Here is a 13,152-nt window from a genome sequence, read left to right as displayed (position 1 = left end):
CTTTTAATGTTTTTTGTTGAGAAATCTGTTGTTATTTTGATGGGTTTACCTTTATATCTTATTTGTTTTTTCTCTCTTACAGCCTTCAGAATTCTTTCCATGTTCTCTGTGTTTGTTGTTTTAACAACAATACACCATGGAGAGGTTCTATTTTGGTCATATCTGTTTGGTGTCTTGGAGGTTTCCTGTACCTGAATGGGCATCTCTTTCTCAAAATTTGGGAAATTTTATTGTTGAATATATTATGTATAACTTTCACTTGCACCTTCTCTCCTTCTTTGTTGACCATGATTCTCAGGTTTAGTCTTTTGACGGGGTTGCTGACTTGAGTTTTTTGCTCTTGAGTTTTCATCTAAGAACTCTTCTGTTTTGTTCTTTAATATGTATTTTTGTCTTTGAGCCCTGGGCTTCTGTCTTCCACTTGTTCTAGTCTGCTGGAGTGGCTTTGAAGTGTATTTTTTTAATTTGATTTAAGGAACTTTTTCATTTCCAGGATTTCTGTTTGATTCTTTTTTCTAAGGTTTTCCATATCTTTGTTAAACTCCTCTTCATAGCTAGTGCTGTCTTCTTTTTTAAAATTTTACTCATATGTACATACAATGCTTGAGTCATTTATCCCCCCTTCCCCCTGCCACTTCCCTTAACAACCCCACTCATTTCCTCTGCTCCCCTACCCCTTTGCTTCCAGGCAGAAACTATTTTGCACTTATCTTTAATTTTGTTGAAGAGAGAGTATAAACAATAATAGGAAGGACCAAGGGTTTTTGCTAGTTGAGATAAGGATAGCTATACAGGGAGTTGACTCGCATTGCTTTCCTGTAGATGCATATTACCTTCTAAATTAATTCTTCTCAAACTAACCTTTTCTCTAGTTCCTGGTTCCCTTCTCCTATTGGCCTCTGTCACTTTAAAGTATCTGCATTAGTTTCTTTGTGTTGAGGGCAACAAATGCTATATAGTTTTTTGGGAGTCTTACCTATCCTCATACCTCCCTTGTATACTCTTGTTTTATCATGTGATCAAAGTCTAATCCCCTTGTTATGTTTGCCATTGATCTAATGTCTGCATATGAGGTTCTGTTTTTGGTCTTTTGGGCCAGGCTAATGTCATTCAGAATAATGTTCTCCAGTTCCATCCATTTACCAGCGAATGATAACATTTCATTCTTCTTCATGGCTGCATAAAATTCCATTGTGTATAAATACCACATTTTCTTAATCCATTCATCAGTAGTGGGGCATCTTGGCTGTTTCCATAACTTGGCTATTGTGAATAGTGCTGCAATAAACATGGGTGTGCAGGTGCCTTTGGAGTAACCTGAGTCGCATTCTTTTTGGTATATCCCCAAGAGTAGTATTGCTGGATCAATGTTTAGATTTTTAAGAAGCCTCCAAATTTTTTTCCAGAGTGGTTGTACTAGTATACATTCCCACCAGCAGTGTAAGAGGGCTCCTTTTTCCCCCCATCCTCACCAACATCTGTTGTTAGTGGTGTTGCTAATGATGGCTATTCTAACAGGGGTGGGGTGGAATCTTAGTGTGGTTTTAATTTGCATTTCCTTTATTGAAAGTGATGGTAAACATTTTTTTCATGTGTTTTTTGGCCATTTGAGTTTCTTCCTTTGAGAAAGTTCTGTTTAGTTCACTTGCCCACTTCTTTATTGGCTCATTAATTTTGGGAGAATTTAGTTTTTTGATTTCCCTATATATTCTGGTTATCCATCCTCTGTCTGATGTGTAGCTGACAAATATTTTCTCCCACTCTGTGGGTGTTCTCTTCAGTTTAGAGACCCTTTCTTTTGTTGAGCAGAAGCTTTTTAGTTTTATGAGATCCCATTTATCTATGCTATCTCTTAGTTGCTGTGCTGCTGGGGTTCCATTGAGAAAGTTCTTACCTATACCTACTAACTCCAGAGTATTTCCTACTCTTTCTGTATCAACTTTAGAGTTTGGGGTCTGATATTAAGATCCTTGATCCATTTTGAGTTAATATTTTATAGGGTGATAAACATGGATGTAGTTTCAGGTTTTGCAGACTGCTATCCAGTTTTTCCAGCAGTTTTTGTTGAAGAGGCTGTCTTTTCTCCATCCTATATTTTTAGCCCATTTGTCAAAGATAAGTTGGTTATAGTTGTGTGGCTTCATATCCGGCTCCTCTATTCTGTTCCACTGGTCTTCATGTCTGTTTTTGTGCCAGTACCATGCTGTTTTTATTGTTTTTGCTTTGTAATATAGTTTGAAGTTGGGTATCGTGATACCTCCAGCATTGTTCTTTTGACTGAGTATTGCCTTGGCTATTCGTGGCCTCTTGTGTTTCCATATAAATTTAACGGTAGATTTTTTTAATCTTTTTGCTGAATGTCATTGGAATTTTGATGGGAATTGCATTAAACATGTAGATTACTTTTAGGAGTATAGACATTTTCACTATGTTGATTCTACCAATCCATGAGCATGGGAGATCTCTACACTTTCTATAGTCTTTCTCAATCTCTTTCTTCAGAAGTTTATAGTTTTCCTTGTAGAGGTTGTTCACATCCTTTGTTAAGTTTACACCTAGGTGTTTGATTTTTTTTTGAGGCTATTGTAAATGGAATTGTTTTCATACATTCTTTCTCAGTTTGTTCATTGTTAGTGTATAGAAATGCTAATGATTTTTCTATGTTGATTTTATATCCTGCTACCTTGCTCTTGATGGTGTCTAGGAGCTTTTGAGTAGAGGTTTTTGGGTCTTTCAGGTATAGGATCATACCATCTGCAAATAGGGATATTTTGACAGTTTCTTTACCTATTTGTATTCCTTTTATTCCTTCTTCTTGTCTAATTGCTCTGGCTAGGAATTCCAGTACTGTGTTGAATAGGAGTAGAGATAGTGGGCATCCTTTTCTCATTCCTGATTTTAGAGGGAATGTTTTTCAATTTTTCACCATTAAGTATAATGCTGGCTGCAGGTTTATCATAAATAGCCTTTAAATGTTGAGGTACATTCCTTCAATTCCCAATTTTCTTAGAGCTTTTATCATGAAGTGGTTTTGGATCTTATTGAAGGTTTTTTCTGCATCTATTGAGATGATCAAGTGGTATTTGTCTTTACTTCTGTTAATGTGGTTTATTAGGTTTATTGATTGGCATATGTTGAACCACCCCTTCATTCATGGGATGAATCCTAATTGGTCATGATGAATGATCTTTTTCATGTGTTGTTGAATTCGGTTTGCCATTATTTTGTTGAGGATTTTTGCGTCAATGTTCATCAAGGAGATTGGCCTATAGTTTTCCTTTTTGGAGGTATCTTTGCCTGGTTTGGGGAAAATTGTAATACTGTCTTCACAAAATGTGTTGTTCATGAAGCAATGAGTTATTCAGTTTCCAGCTGCTTCCATGTTTTTTTGTGTTTATTATTGTTGAATTCTAGTTTTATTGCATTGTTATCAGATAGAATGCATGGCATAATTTTTATTTTCTTATATTTGCTGAGGCTTGCTTTGTGCCCTAGGATATGATCTATTTTGGAGAATGTTCCATGGGCTGCTGAGAAGAATGTACATTGTGTAGAAATTGGATTAAATGTTCTTTAGACTTCAACTAGGTCCATTTGATCTATGGTATATTTTAGATGTAGGATTTCTTTATAGATTTTTTGTTTAGATGACCTATCTATTGGTGATAATGGGGTGTTAAAGTCTCCCACAACCACTGTGTTAGAATTAATATATGCTTTAAGGTCCTTCAGGGTATGTTTGATGAAATTGGGTGCATTGACATTGGGTGGATATACATTGATAATTATTATTTCTTTTTGGTCTACTTCCCCTTTTATTAGTATGGAATGTCCTTCTTTATCTGGTTTGATCAATGTAGGTTTGAATTCTACTTTGTCAGAGATAAGTATTGCTACTCCAGTCTGTTTTCAGGGGCTATTGGCTTGGTAAATCTTCTTCCAGCCTTTCATCCTAAGCCTATGCTTATTTCCATTGTTGAGATGGGTCTTTTGTAAGCAACAAATTGTTAGGTCTTCCTTTTTAATCCTGTTCATCAAATGGTGCCTTTTGATGCAGGAATGAAGTCCATTAACATTGTGTCATTACTGATAGGTATGTGGTGATTCCTGTCATTTAGTTGTCTTAGTTGTTTGAGGGTTTGTTTGTGTGAAGCTAAATCAATGTTATTCTCTACTTTTTGCTTTTTCTTTTTCTGTAGTTTGGTACTGCCTGCCCTTTCATGGTTTTGCTTGCTATCACATTCTGTGTGCAGAATCCCTTGAAGAATCTTTTGTCGTGGTAGCTTTGTGGTTATATATTGTTTTAGTTTCTGATTATCATGGAGGACTTTTATTACTCCATCTATTTTGAATGATAGTAAAGAAGATAAAGAAAAAAGAAAAAACAAACAAGCAATTAAACAAACAAACAACAACAAAAAAACAGTGCCAAAGAAATAAACAGGGAGAGATAGTATACTAATCTACAGTAAGCTAAACAGGCGTTAGAGGGACAGAGAGAGGACTTAAAAAAAAAATCCCCAAGTTCAAATGCAATGTTTCAGGCTTAATAATTTTGGTGTTATTCCCTCAGCCTCCAATCCTGGAGATAGAGTCTCAGAAGTAGTTTAGTCATTGTCTCATCAAAGGGAAAAAAAAGAAAAAACAAAACAAGCAGACAAACAGAAAAAACAAAAAAAACCCCAAAAAACCAAAACAGAACAAAACAAAAATCCCAAGTTCAAATGCAGTACAGTTTCAGTTAGTCCTTCTGCTTCCAGTTCTAGTCTGTCATTGTCTCATCAAAGGAAGAGAAAAAAGAAAAAAAAAAAGAGTCCTGGAGACAGCTTTGTGAATGTCTATCTGAGGCTGCGGCTCACCTGCTTGCTGCTGTCAGCCAGCTGTTGCTGTATTGAATGTAAATCTCAGGAATGAGCTTAACACTCACCTAGCCCCACAGGCTTTGTTTATTTAGAGTTCTTTTGGGCATGAAGGCACTGTTACAAGCCTTCCCTTCTGCAAGCACACTGTGGGAGGTCGTGCTACACCCACCTTCTCCAGCCAGCTTGTTTATTTACAGATCGTGTGGGAAGTGCCCCTTCCCAGCTCTCTAGTGGAACCCTCCTCATCACAGTCACTGTTACAAGCTTTCCCACTCCAAGGTTGCTGGGTGGAGGTTGCCACTCCTGCCTTCTCAGGCTGGCTTGTTTATGGTTCTGTGAGGGATTACCCCTCCCCCACTCCTCAGAGCTCAGGGTGCCCCGTCCTCTTTGCTATGTGTCTTTTTGTTGTTGTTGTTTATTATTCAGTTTTTTTTCTCTTTTTTCCCTGGATGGGGGTCAGTCTGTCCAGGGGGTTATGCTGATCTAGCCCAAGGTTGTTTGTGGGAGTACTGTGTGCCACTTAGCTCACCTGGTGGTCTGCTTCTCTGGAGCCAGTAGGAGCTGGCATCTGGCAGCATGGGAGCCCTCATGGTTTCTCTGTTTACCGTGGAGTGGGAATGATATGCACGGGGGTGTGGTGGTGTCAGAGTTTTACCTCTTCTTGGTGGTTTTTCCTACAAGGTGTATCTCCGTCTCTCCAAGATTTTACTTTAGGAATCACGCTTTCTGCTTCCTCCCTCTAGTTGCCATCTTGGAATCTCCCTAGTACTGTCTTCTTTATTTAATTTATCTCTTTTTCTTTTAATGATCTCCTTAAAAATGTGAAATTTGTTGAAGTCCTCTCTGATTTCATTAAGTTGTTTCTGTGTCTTCTCATTTTTTTTTATGTTGTCTTGATATTCTTTGAGTTGATTTTGTGTGTTCTCTTTAAGCTTCTCTTGAAGTTCCTCTATGAGTATCCCAATGAGCTCCTTCTTAAGTTCCTCTTTGAGAATCTCTTTATGGACATCATTGGACATATTTATCATCATTGTACTGGGGTCAGCAACTGGGTATTTCCTTCATTCCCCACTTAATCCTCTATTGCATTGTTTGTCTTTTGAAGGATTGAATTCCCCTGCCTTCTTCTCCCCATGATTCCATTTTGTGCAATAACAACCCTATGTTATTGATTGGTTAGCTGGGGGTTTTAATCACTTGTTATCTTTCCCTTGACTTAATTATTGTGCTGTGACTGACTTAGTTGTTAGCTAGGTTGGTGTGTTGTTTCAGTCCCTGATCTGGAGGTGTAAATTAGCAACAATAAATTCACAGATTCAATGCCAGACCAATTATTTACAAAATATATAGAGAACCCCTTGGTGATATTATCTATAAGTAGTGGGCATGGGGGGGGTAACTGTTATTTGGATAAAGATAGATACTTCGGTAATTAAAAAGATGGTGCTGGGGGGTAGGAAAGGGAGAAAAGGGGGAAAGTGGCATGGAGGCTATAGGATTTTAGGGCCCTTGTATATGTTAGGGTGTAGCTCAGTTGTAGGGGATGGTGCTTGTATGAAGGATTGCAGAGAAATAGGGATATGTATGGTTGTGTGGTGACTGTGGAGGAGGTAGGGAGAATTGGGTGAAAGATAGGGGGAGGTGAGGAAGGGAAGATGAAGACAGGACGATAGCATGGAAGGAAAGGGGAAGAAAAGATAGTTGGTGTGGGGGGAGAACAATGGGTTGTAGCACAAGAAAAGGAGAGAAAGTGAAACTTCCCTCTCTGAGATTGGTTCTATGTTCTGCCCCACCTTAACCAGGCAGTGGTGAAATATGTTCTCTGTATATGGTGTTCAGTTTAGTTTGGGGGATATGCAATCTGACCATGAGTTGCACTAGATTATGTTTCCTGGAGGGCATGTGGTGGGTGGCACTCACCTGTTGGGATTGCAGATTCACACCAGTGAAGTTGGAACCAGGCCAGCAGGGAGAAATGGCCCACAGCTTTTCTGAATCAGATGCCTGTGCCCGTCAGCTCTGGGTCCAGGCTGGCAGGATATGTTGGCAGTCCACATTAATGGGTTCAGTACATTGCAGAGTGCAATTGAGTTTGATCCTCAGTCTTCTGCTTTTTTGCAAAGAAAGAAAAACCAAACAAAACAAAACAGGGAGAAACAGCAATAGGTTTTTCCCAAGGCAGACACACCCTAGAGGCTATGCCCATCCTCCACCTGGACTTTCTGGAATGTTATGTGCAATTAAAAACTGTTTTAAAGGTCAGTCCTTCAATTTTACATATACCCTATATGATTTTTTTAGTTGGCTAAAAAGAATCAGAATTACAGAAATGTAGCTACCATGATTCTAAAGTGTTTTCTGAAATGGCGGAAATCAAGAATTCTAATTTCCTCTGCTTTCTGCCATCTTTGATCTTTCACACATGTGTTTTCTTAGAATAATTTTATGCTTTTGATAATATTCAAATCTATGAATCACATTAGTTAACATTGTTATGCTATAAAATAGTCTCTATCTTCATTACTTTCATGTTTATCCTGAAGAATGTTCTAAGTGCATTTTAAATGAATGTTTTCTTTTGCTTTTGGTGGTTCATTAGTTTATAATGTTGTGAAAATCTTTTATATCTTTGTTGATACAACTACTACTTTAAAATTGCCTATTTTTCCTTTTAAAACTGTCAGTTTGGACTTGATACATTTAGGGAATCTTGTCTATTGTTTGTATCATACACATTCAGCTTTGTCTATCTTAATTGCATGGATCTCTTTCACATTAATTGTGATTGTTTATTTCTAGTAGCAATTTTTGTCTTAGTCTATTTTGTCTTGTGTGAGTATATCTGCTTTAGTTCCCTTTGGGTTACTGTCAACTGATATATTGTAAGCCTTCTTTTACATTCAATCTATTTGTTTCTTTGATTTCAAAATATGTCTGTTTTAGACATCATGCATTTGGAACATTTTATTTTTTATTCCATGAACCACACCCCATTCATTATTTGTTTTTGTTTTGGTCATATTGGCATTTGAATTTAAGGCTTCCTGTTTGCTAGGCAAGTACTCTACTCATTGAACCTCAACCACAGCCTATTTTACTTTATTAAAGTATGACAGGTGCAGAACACCACACCTTATGTATTGAGATGAGGTTTTGTGAAGTTTTTGGCCAAGCTGGCCTTAAACCAGGATTGTCTCAATCTCTGTCACTTGAGTAGCTGGGATTACAGTGTCTGGCTCAAATTCTGTTTTTTAATTGGTATTTTTAACTCAGTTGCAGGCAACAAAATTTCTCACTGCATAGGTATTCATCAGACATTTTGCGATTTGTTTACTGTACATACTTTGTATGTTTTAAAAAAGAATTTTTCCACATTCCTAACTTCTTTTATTAAATAAAAAATTCTAGCATATTGTTTTAATGCTCTTATCATTTTAATGTAGTTTTCTAGTTACTTTCTTAGTGTTCCCAGTAGATTACAATCACAAAATTTTATGTCAATCTGTTTTGGATCAATATCAGTTTGATTGTCATCAAATGAAAACAGAATTTAGCACTATGTAGCCCTTTTCAATTTCCCCGCCTTTATTTGGTTCCATACAAATTATATTAGGATCCATTGTGTGTCCATCCACTCAGGCTTATAATATTCGATCATGCTTTATACATAATCTGGTAGGAGAAAACAATAAGATTTACAGAAAAATGTATTTTTACTGTTTTAAATGTATCTGTATTTTCACAATATTGTTAATTTCCTCACGTGCATTTCCATAGTGGGTAATCATGAAGTCAAAACAACTAATGGCTGTTTCTCTAGAGGGTTCTTCCAGGAACTACCCTACAAGTAAAATTATAATTCTCCAAAAATGATTATTTGTAGGATCCCCAAATCTATTGTGCTTCCTGTAGTGACCAACCTTATTGTGCTATCTCTGGTGAGCATCAGGTTTGTGCTATCATTTCTCAAGATTGCCACAGAGTAGAGAGATTGAACATTCTGAGGTTTGCTCTTGCTGTGAAGATTAATCCATTCTCCTTAAATGAATTTTTTCTAGATTTTTTTTAAAGGATTTGGTTGATTTTCACAGTTATGAAAAATTTACTCTGACCATTTTTGATAGGTTTATCATTGGTTTCATAAGGAAAATATTTTTGAAGATGTTTATTCTCCCACCCTTGCTAACAACAGAGAATTGAGCATTTTAATTGTTTTTTGTATAGTAGAAGTGAACCTACAGAATTTTACATTATTGTATTTATTTTATTTACTTGATGCTATTCTTGGCTCAGTAATTTGAGTGGACAAGAGTTAATTAAGCAAATATTGAAATATGGCATAGGATTGTGACAATATATTATCCTTTGAATTTGGCATAACTTTGGAATATATTTAATTTAAATAATGTTGACTACTGCAGAGAATGGAGAAATTATAGCCAATTTATGTTGACATTGGGAGATTTAACTCCAACTCCATTAGACCTGGAAAGTTGCTTATCATTAGTACAAATTGTGAAGTGGCCCCATGAAGAGATGAGTGGAATTTTTCTGTTGATAGTCATCTGGTCTTTTCCTTCAAGTAAGATTATAATATTGATGATGGACTTATGTCTACTGAGTAAGTTCCCTCACAGGAGAAAGCTTAATAAAGATCTTGACTGCAGAGATTATAATTCATGTATCCTCAGGTTCAACCTTAGCATTGTTATTTTAAAATTCTTACATACAGTTAATATTGACAGAAATTGTGCCAGAGGAAAGAATGACTTCCTCCAAAGCCTACTACCTCTCCCTCAACACACACACACACACACATACACACAGTTGAAAGAATGTAGACAATCATAGATTGGAAACTACAGTGTTTCTGATATTGAGCATAATTGCCAGTGTCATTTTAAAGATATAGTATGAATGAATTGGACCATAGTAGCAACAAACTTTAGGGAGAGTCTTCCTCCTTCTTTTTGGTGTGCTTTGATTCCACTCCTTAAAGATCATAATAAGACACAAAATAATATGTTTGTTTTAGCTTAGGGAAAGATACAGAAATGGAGGCTACTTGGCATTTTTTTAGTTCTCATTCTTAAGTTTACCTATACTTTTGCAAGACAAGTTTTTGTAGCTTTACATAGCCTAACCAAGACCATCAGAGCTAAGATGTTTCAACCACATTTCAACAAGCTACTGTGAAGTGTGTCTTTGCTCTGCCACATATCTTATATGTTTATATTTCTCTTTGTCCTTGTGAGACAATCTATGAATAATAGCATTTGACTGGTTAAGGTTTTGGGTCCTGGCTATCTTTTAATGTTTCTCACTAAAGAGTTTCACAGGAATAGAAATTAAAAAGCTAAGGTTGCTATCAGAATTCTAAATGAAATATATGTTGACATACTCTAAGTAAATATGAAGAAAGGTTTTGTATAGATAGAGAGATGTTCACCTACATATGTTTACAAGTACATATGGATAAGGACAACTGAGAGGCTTCTCAGAAAAAGGAGGCTAGGTAATCATTTTAAGGTTTGGGCCTGTGTTATGTGATTTTGGACAGGGAACAAGAAAGCAGGGCCTTGCTCTGAATTGGATGTTGTCAAGAAATAGAAATGATTCTGTTTGGTCCTTTTAATAATTCTTCTTCAAAAGACAAGGATAAATGAAGCTAATGATTTCTGTAAGCAGCTGTCATTTATATTAGCCACATTAGCAGTGTGTTTGGTCATTTTTGGTGTTTGAACAATGTTGTTTTTGTCTGCATTGAATTCTGATTATGACAAAGGGTCTTGTTTTTGCTTTGATTCATCACGATCACAGATTATCCTTGTCTAATGCTGGTGTTCTGTGCAAATGTTTGTGTTTAACAGGAGGAAAGCATAGCCCATCTGTAAGTGCCAGGAGAGCTTGTAACAGAATTGGGAGCTACGAGTACCAGCCTAGCTCCCAGATGTCAGCAGCTGCTTTACCTTATTTAATGTAATTTATAGCCAAATATGTCACCAAGATAAAGTTTATCTTTGTCAGATGCTGATACATCTTTTAGCATCCTGTTTACCCCTGGCATTCATTATGTCACATTGCCTCTGTGAGGCAAGACTCTACATTGACATAGATAAATAATTCCTCTCATTATTGGCAATTTATATTCTGATTGATGAGTTTTCTATGTTCATAATGTTGGAGCTCAATCTTGATAAAGATTTTCTTATGCCAGACATGTTACCACACACTTTTCATTCTTACTACTTCAACAAATATAAACTCTTCTGATTGCATATTCTCTCCTATAAACTCATATTTGTCAGATTCTTTGTCCTCTCTTCTCTCTGGTTTTCTTCAAAGTCTTCAAAAGTACTCTTTTTCTGTAGTTAATCTCATCTTTAGGTGTTTCTACAAATTTATATTCATTCTGACTGACCTAAGGATTTCTTGCAAGGATACCAATTTCCTGGCTACACATTCATTGAAAGGCTGCCTTTCCCTCATTCCTCAGATCTTCCCATGTTTTCATACACTCATCTCACAAAACAAGCTTCTTAACTTCAATAGAATGCTGGTCTCCAAAAATTCATCTTTACCTTCTCTACTGCCTCTGTAGAAAGATCCAAATCAGTAAAATCATGGTGGTGTAATATACAAAAATGGAGAAGAGTTTTAACCCTTATTTAAGGATAAGAAATTTATCTTCAGAGAAAAATGCCTCTAATTTCAATATTCTTTTAGCAGTTGTGTTTATTACAGGGGTGATTACCTTGGGATATAGCCTTAATGCACTAACATATGGCTAAACTAGTCTGTGGATAAATTCACAAGTAGTTTTGTTTGTTTGTTTGACAAGTAGAGGTTACATTTAATTAAGTGAAAGAAGGATGTCAGAGGAAAGAGAAATATCATAGCAACACAGCAGGTGTTAAGCACAGGATGAAAAGTCAGAACTCCATATTAGAAACAGATGAAGGAAACTTCTCAGCAGTCAGTCTCAGAGTTATTTTTAATTGTGTGGGTGACATATGTGCACCATAACCCTTTCTCTGTTCCATAATGGTAAAATTAGTTATAGTGTGGGTTCACAAACTTATAACTTGGGTAAAGGAATTTCTGTTATCAATGTATGTTAGAAAGTTAAAACATGTTTCCTCTATAAATATACAACTAGTATGATTCATGATTTCATTAATTTATTAATAAGAACCTACAAGGTTTTTAAGCTGGCTCAAGTGAAAATTGAGAATGGATATTTTCAGAGTTATTTGCTTAAAAGAATGTTGAAGTCAATTTGCAAATAAAAGAAAAAATGAGGAATGTTCCTCATGGATAATAAAAATAATAAAAATTCACTTTTGAAGTGATTTTTTTTTTCTTATTAGAAATGTATATGTTCAATTCTGGGCCTTAATCAGTAGTATATATTTTGTCAAATACTGGTACTCTCCTCTAAAATATTAAATAATCCTTTGGTATACATATTAGAAAATGATTCATATGAAAGAAAAAAATCTGGAACTAAATATTACTGGGGAAAATATAAGGCTGTAAACTTACCTAATTCTGCTCCAAAGACTCATAAACCTATCTAGAGGATGAATGTGTTTCCTTCTACATGCTGGATGTGTACTTAGACCAAAATTTACTTTTATCCTAAGAATGGTAAGATGTTTATGATAATTTAGATTGTGTTTGTATTGAAAGTAAAAGAAAATGCCTTGACATTAATAATTTTCTCTAATAATGTTCATTATAAGCATAGTAATAAAATTAAATATATATTTTGGTTGAGCAAAAAATAGCAAAGAAGTATATGTATATGTTTTAGAGTAAATAACATAGAAATGTGTTTGTATTCATTTATGTATTTGCTCTTTGAACATGAAGCCCAGGATTTCCTATAATTCATAATGGTGTTTGCAAAAATCATGTTATCCATTTGTTGAATGAATCAGTGAAGAGTAAAATGTTCAATTAAAGTATTATTTTCTGGAGATCCAAGATGGCTATTAGGGTACAGAAGGAGGTAGCTTAAGCTCCATGACTTCAAAACCTCCCTGAGACACTGGAGCCACACTTGATGGAAGTAAAGCACCAACCAAAATCTAACCTTTGACACCCTGAACCCCTAGACCATGGAAAGCTTCCTCACAACATATTACACTGAGAAAACTTGAGGGCTATCACTGCCACCACAGCTGACACCAGAAAAACAAGAACAAGCAAAACCCAAAACAAGCAGAAGGAGAGAAATAATGAAAATGGGGGAACGGATTAATGAAATAGAGACCAAAAAAAAACC

Source organism: Castor canadensis, chromosome 11 (assembly GCF_047511655.1).
Source record: "Castor canadensis chromosome 11, mCasCan1.hap1v2, whole genome shotgun sequence".
Taxonomy (NCBI): domain Eukaryota; kingdom Metazoa; phylum Chordata; class Mammalia; order Rodentia; family Castoridae; genus Castor; species Castor canadensis.
Note: the sequence above shows the minus strand (reverse complement) of the source record.